Consider the following 7,665-nt stretch of genomic DNA (forward strand, 5'->3'; position numbering starts at 1 on the left):
TATATATATATGTATATATATATTCAGGGTTGAGGTGTTCAAAAGTCAGAACTAATGAAGGTGGTTAAATAGTGCTCAATAAAAAGAGCAAAATATCGTTTTCTCACATTTGTTACTTCTATATATATGATTTATATATATATATATATATATATACACACATATATATATATATATATATATATATATATATATATATATATATATATATATATATATATATATATACTAGCAAAAGTACCCGTCGTTGACTGGGTTCAAAAACAGTCTACAGAAAATGGACTCTGATTTATGAAAGCATGATAGGTTATGAAAAGGAAGGGTTGTAAAGAGATAGCTTCGAATTTCGGGGTATCAAAACCAAAGCAAAATATGATGAAAGTAAAAATAAAATAGATAAACCCAATAATTTATTATACCATACCTGTTCACACTGAAACACTTATCACAATATTCTGTGGATCTATATTAAAAAACCTTGTTAAACTTTGTGACATATTTCTATTCTATGGAGGTCAGGTGCGAACGAACACCCCATAATTTTATTATACCATATTTCTTCAAACTGAAACATAATTATCAAAGTATACTTACGCAGATAGATATGAAAAGTCTTTATTAAAGTCTGTGCCTATTTCCATTCTATGGAGGCCAGGCGCGAACGCAGACCCCACAATTTTATTATACCATCCCTATTTAATTAAAACATACTTATCAAAGTATTCTTATGTACATCTATATCAAAAACACTTGTAAACGTTTTTTTTTTAATTTTTAAATTTTTTTTCCATACTTTGTGGACCAGGCGCGTACGCAGACCTCACAATTTTAATGAATCATCATTATGCCAGATCAAACATACCCATTCCTGTGTCTCGATAATCTTCTTTCATTATATGTAATCAGTTTTTTAAAATGGTCAACCATATAGTACCTATTCGTGACCAGACACACACACACACACACACATTCAGCTTTATATTTTATATGTATATATTATATATATATTCATATATATATATATATATATATATATATATATATATATATATATATATATATATATATATATATATATATGTATGTATTAACGCGCAGAAACAATTTAATCCTTATATATATATATTGACAAATTTAAGGATTAAATTGTTTCTGTGTGTTAAAAAAATATTTAAAATAAAAACAGGAGGTTGAGCGACAGAGCCTTGTACAGGAATACGAGGACGGAGGTAAAAAAAAATGGATTCCCAAGAGATCTTTGATTTTATCGTGAGCAGCATATTATTATACTGACTGATTCAACCTATCGCTTTAAACAGATCTCAAATCGATATCCCAAATACAACTGAGCGAATTCAGTCTTAAAATAGATATCCGTGTATAAATAAGCAGTAGTCTGCAGAATAACCCGTCAAGGTTCCATGGTGTAGTGGTTATCACGTCTGCTTAACACGCAGAAGGTCGCGAGTTCGAAACTCGCTGGAACCTATCAATTTTACATTTTATTTTTTTTTATTCAATTGAGTGAATTGTATCGCTTATTTTAAGACTAAATGATTTCATCGGTGTTTCAAATATTGATTTGAGAACATCATCAAGCAACAGCCTTTCATAGCTGAAAATACTTAGTCAGTGCCTCCACTGCCTCGGTAAAAATGATCCGTCATTAATCCACGACGAGACCGGGTTGTTAGGTGTATCAGAATTTTTGTAGGAATTTTTGACACCCCTAACACGAAACTGCAAATAAGATATAAAAAAAACTCGTAATTTCTCTTTTAAAAGTGGGTTGTTTATTTTCTTTATGGATTATACTTCCAAAATAAACTATTAAAGTTGTATAAAAAGTAATAGAAATATTTTTTAAAAAATTGTAATGAAATTAATTGAATGTTACGAGTTCAGTATTTTTCAATTTTTAAACTTTAAAAATCAATTTTTCTATTGATTCAATTTTTACGATATTTTCAGGGTCAATGTGAAATTTTATGCTTTTTCCAATAAGCCGAATATAATATTTTAGACAAACGTTTTATTTTTAATTCACGCCCCCCCCCCCATTTTCAAATGTCTATTAAAAAGTAAATAATTAATTTCTGTACCAAAGTTTTATATATCACCAATTGAAGATAAAAGATCAATAAATAATATATTCAAATTTAAAACAAAAAAAAGTAGTGTTTTTTAGAAATTTACCTGTAAAGTTCGAAGTTTAAAACCTTTTTTTAAAAAAACACGTTGTTTGTTTTTTTGTTTGTTTTTAATGAAACCTTGGTCCTTTAATTAAAAATAAAAATTAGGGTTTGAATTACATTTTTCGAGGAGTTATAAGCTTCGAAAGATAGCGGGTAGAATTATTCAATAGTTTTCATGAAATTTCTGACACTGCTAGTTCCTCGGTGCTTTATCCTACGGTGTTATAACATTCCACGTTCAAGTGGTGCATTTGTAGTTACCAGAGTTGTTGCCTTTGGTAATGTTTTTGTTAAGACCTGGTCTTTATTTTTGCCTCTATTTCTGCCTTTCCTTTGTGAAGGTTACTTCGCCAGAAACTTCGATCTGCTGCTAACTCTGTCCAAGTTTTTCATATTCATTGTCTTTAGGTTCTCTTCCGCTTGCCTGTTTCCCTCCCGACTTCAACCTGGATGTCTTCAAGTTCAACACAAACAAATTCCTGATGAACCCCCCCCTAAGTAATGACACCTTACCAATTCTCCAATACTATTGCTACACTATCCCTTTGATTACTGTACACACAATAACCCTTATCCTCGAGTGGCCATTGGGCCTTGATAAGTGGTGAACTCCATGTAAAAAAAAAAAAAAAAAAGGTGGCGCTTTATCAAATCCTTGCAGAACCCTAACCCACCAATCCTTCTACACCCATTTTTTTTTTTTAAATTTTCAATACAATAGGATTTTCGGGATGCGATTGTTTTCCATTCTAACCACATGTCCAGTCCATCGCAGCTGTGTAGTGGCAAGTGCGGCTTCTCTGCTGTCCGGGTTGGATCTGTTCAGTACTTCAACATTTGGTATAAAATCGTTCCATTTAACTTTCATAATTTTTCATAGGTGACGCTGTTGTACTGCTTCCAACATCTTTATGTGATCCCTGTACAATGTGTAGGCTTCTGCTGAATATAGTAGAACAGGTAATACCACTACTTTATAAACATCGCATTTTATTTTTAGTCTAATGCCGTTCTTAACTATAACGTTTTGGCCTTCGGGACAAGATCAAAGTGTAGCATCTGCCGGAACAGATACTGCAAGCAAAGACCAGATGTGGGGGCAACCCCACATGCCTAACCTTTAACCAGCTCCCATTTCCCACCTCTCGGGAGCTGGTCCCCTTTTTCCCTTCCCCCTCCCTTCACTCCTCACATTAAAAATCGGCCTTGTGCCTAATTTGCTCAGTGGGGGAGCAAATAAATACCTCAAAGTGTAGTATCTGTTCCGGCAGATACTGCAAGAAAAGACCATATATGGGGGAAACCCCACATATAAGACCTTGGTAAATGTAGGGGCAACCCTTCATACCAATTGTCACTATCCAGCTCCCCTACGCCCCGAGGAGTTGATCCCCATTTCCCCTTCACTCCTCACATTAAAAATCGGCCTTGTGCCTAATTTGCTCGGTGGGAGAGCAAATAAATACCTCAAAGTGTAGTATCTGTTCCGACAGATACTGCAAGCAAAGACCATATGTGGGGGCGACCCCACATATAAGACCTTGGTCAATGTAGGAGCAACCCTTCATACCAACAGTTACTATCCAGCTTCCATTTCCCACCCATCCGGAGCTGGTCCCCTTTCCCTCCCTCCATCTCCACATTAAAAAATGGCCTTGTGCCTAATTTGCTCAGTGGGGAAGCAAATAAATACAATCTGTTCCGGCAGATACTGCAAGAAAAGACCAGATGTGGGAGCAACCCCACATGCCTGACCTTTAACCAGCTCCCATTTCCCACCTGTCGAGAGGTGGTCCCCTTTTTCCCTTCCCCCTCCCTTCACTCCTCACATTAAAAATTGGCCTTGTGCCTAATTTGCTCGGTGGGGGAGCAAATAAATACCTACTGCAAGCAAAGACCATATGTGGGGGCAACCCCACATATAAGACCTTGGTCAATGTAGGGGCAACCCTTCATACCAATTGTCACTATCAAGCTCCCCTACTCCCCGGGGAGTTGGTCCCCATTTCCCCTTCACTCCTCACATTAAAAATCGGCCTTGTGCCTAATTTGCTCGGTGGGAAAGCAAATAAATACCTCAAAGTGTAGTATCTGTTCTTCAGATGCTGCACTTCAATTTCTTGTTCTTCACGACTGAGATAATTTTTATTTTTGTTCCTTTTCTCCACGTTAAGCAACGACCCTGGTGTCTAACTCTGTCCCGTGGGGAGGCATTGTAAATAGGAACTATAACGTTTTGTAGGTATAATTAGTGCATTACAGTCATATTTCGGTCCTGGATATGACCTAAAACTATATCCGATGGTGAGGCTCCACCTTCCGGGCCTTGGGGAGTATGGAGCCACCCTTTCATTGCCATTGTCCCCAGGTCCACTCTGACCCGGAGTGGAAGTACCTGTTAGGGTCCCAACTATGGGTCAAATAGAATCTGACTTAAAAAAAAACAAATATACTTCATTAAAAATCGTTCCTCAGAATAACTAGATTCGGCATTAAATAACCTGAAAAAGGTTGATATGCCGTAAAACAAAAACAACCAACCACAGTCATATTTCAATTAATTAAAAAAAAAAAATAGAAGTGATGTTTATAGGTTTCAGCGAGTTTCGAACTCGCGACCTTCTGCGTGTTAGGCAGACGTGATAACCACTACACCATGGAACCGTGACTGGTAGCTTTGCCGATTATTGCTTATTTGTACATTAGCATCTATTTTAAGACTAAATGATTTCATCTGTGTTTCAAATATTGATTTGAGAATTGAATGACGATACGTTGAATCAGTCAGTTGGATGAAAAATTGCTCGAACATCTCTAGGAAATCTGATGATTGTTATGAATTTACAACAGGAAAAGAATGGGTGAAAAAAAAACAAACAAACAAATAAGTATATATTATTTAATTAATTGAAATGTTTATTAAGATAAGTAGGTTGAATCCAAGTTTAGCGTTACAAATTCCAGAGAATTTTTTGAGGATCGGCACTATTGCTAAGCGAATTATTTTGTGCTAAACAGTATTATTATTATTTTTTGTTGTTTAAAAAAACCCCATTGTAAGCATAGAACAAAATATTTTGTTTAATTTATCGACATCATCTAAATTGAAAATAAAAATGTCCTCTTGTCTTCTTTATAAAGTCATTCTTTAATCTGATTGGTTGATTTTTTTCTTCGAGAGTAACCTGCCCTTTCTTTTTTGGAGAATGGGAGGGATTTTCCCTTTATTTAAAATATTATTAAACAAACAAAAAAATTAGTAAACAAGATTTTTTTTTTCAAGGAGTTGGGGGGGGGGTTGAATTTTCCCTTTATTTAAAATATAATTAAACAAACAAAAAAATGATTAAACAAGATTTGGGTCTTTATTTCAAAGAGTGGGGGGGATTTTCGTTTGTTTAATTATATTTTAAATAAAGGGAAATCCCCCCCACACACTTTCCAAAAAAGAAAGGACAGGTTACTCTCGAAGAAAAAAATCGGCCAATCAGATTAAAGAATGATTTTATGAAGAAGACAAGCGGACATTTTTATTTTCAATTTAGATGATGGCGATAAATTAAACAAAATCACCGGCTCCGATATTTCGTTCTATGCTTACAATGGTTATTTTTTTTTTAAAACAAAAAATAATGTTTAGCGCAAAATAATCTGTTTGGAAATAATGCCGATCCTCAAAAAAATCTGGAATTTGTAACGCTAAACTTGGATTCAACCGATCAGTATTGTTTATTCATTTATTTATTGCGGACTATTATTCTCATATTTTAGATGCTGTTTCACGAAGTTTCGGCGAACTATTTCCCGGGCTTCTCTACGGTTCCAGGTGAATATTGTCTAAAGTTAGCGGTTTCAATCCTACCCAAAGCCGGTCAGAGGATTAGTTGGTCAAAACATGGTGAGACGACAACTATGGAAGGCAGTAATTGCTGAGAATGAAGTTAGGAGATTCGGAGTTCCTATCCCGTCGCGGTTACCACCTGACGAAGGTCAGAGGAACAGTTGGGCGAAACGTCGTGAAACAACAACTAAAAAGATGAGGATAATAGTCCGTAATAAATAAATTAATAACGTATATATATATATATATATATATATATATATATATATATATATATATATATGAAATTTATTTACTTATTTATACAAACATTGATTGTATAAATAAATTTAATATACCTGCTCTGTTTACTCATTGAGCACTCTTTGGTAGACACATGTTGTTTCATTGGATGTACTTCTAGGAAACTAAACTCTACTGGCTATATATATATATATATATATATATATATATATATATATATATATATATATAAATTCATTTCTTATCGTTGAGCACTTTCAGTTGAATTAAAAAGTCGGTCAATTTAGCTCTTATGCATAGATCATCGTATAACGATTAGATCACTGTCTGACTGACGTAATGAACATTTAAATTAAAATGTTTAAAATTCAACGCTATTTTCACACGGTTAATGGTAGCCGAATGGATACGGTCTCCGCTAATCGAGCCAGAGATGTCGCGGGGTTCGACTCGTTTGGCTGGTGTTAATCGTGACACCCTGCACTGAAGAATCCCGAAAGCATGAAACACTAGTGTCTGTAGGTATTTAATTATTATAGTAAAAAAATAATATATATATATATACATTTAAATAAGGGGGTAGTCACCAACAATGTGTATTTTTTAACATTATTTTATTATTCCGTGTCTTGGTTTTTCATTGAAAATTATGTTTAAATCATTGAAATCGTTTTTAACGCGTTTCAGACGTTCTGTGAAGCACATTTTGAAAATAATTTCTGAAGAGGACGCTTCACAGAACGTCTGAAACGCGTTAAAAACGATTTCAATGATTTAAAAACATTATTGCAATGATCTAAACATAATTTTCAATGAAAAACCAAAACACGGAATAATAAAATAATGTTAAAAAATACACATTGTTGGTGACCCCCCTTATTCAAATATACATCTTTCTTTCGTTGGAATTTCTTTACCTTTTATATATATATATATATATATATATATATATATATATATATATATATATATATATATATATATATATATATATATATATATAAAAAATTAATAACTAAATAACTATATATCGTGAAACAGCAACTAAAAGATGAATCCGCAATAAATAAATAAATGTTACCAAAGGCAATAAAAGCTAATTTTGTATCTACCTAGTTCATTATTCTTTGTTTTAAAAAGATTTAAAAGCGCTTTTATTTATGCTTATTTTTTATTAAATTCCAGAATTAGACTTAGCAGTGGCTGTCAACGGCTGCAATCTTGTGAGGGGGGGAAAGTGAGTAAAATCTATATATATATAAAGTGAAAGTGTCTGTCTGTCTGTCTGTGTGTGTGTCTGTGTATATTTCCCTACGCAATAACTCTGTCAATTTAAAGTCTACAGACTCGAAATTTGATATACAGGGTACTGAGATTTGGGAAAAT

General features: G+C 33.7%; 2 non-coding genes across 2 annotated transcripts; one reads left to right on the forward strand and one right to left on the reverse strand.

Annotated features, from left to right (window-relative positions):
- The first annotated feature begins 1,415 nt into the window (after positions 1-1,415).
- On the forward strand, positions 1,416-1,488 carry Trnav-aac (transfer RNA valine (anticodon AAC)). The gene has a single exon. It is a non-coding gene; the product is annotated as a tRNA-Val (tRNA).
- A 3,298-nt stretch (positions 1,489-4,786) lies between these two features.
- On the reverse strand, positions 4,787-4,859 carry Trnav-aac (transfer RNA valine (anticodon AAC)). The gene has a single exon. It is a non-coding gene; the product is annotated as a tRNA-Val (tRNA).
- Between the last annotated feature and the right edge of the window lie 2,806 nt (positions 4,860-7,665).

Source organism: Euprymna scolopes, chromosome 46, assembly GCF_053919585.1.
Source record: "Euprymna scolopes isolate OS-2025 chromosome 46, ASM5391958v1, whole genome shotgun sequence".
NCBI lineage: Eukaryota > Metazoa > Mollusca > Cephalopoda > Sepiida > Sepiolidae > Euprymna > Euprymna scolopes.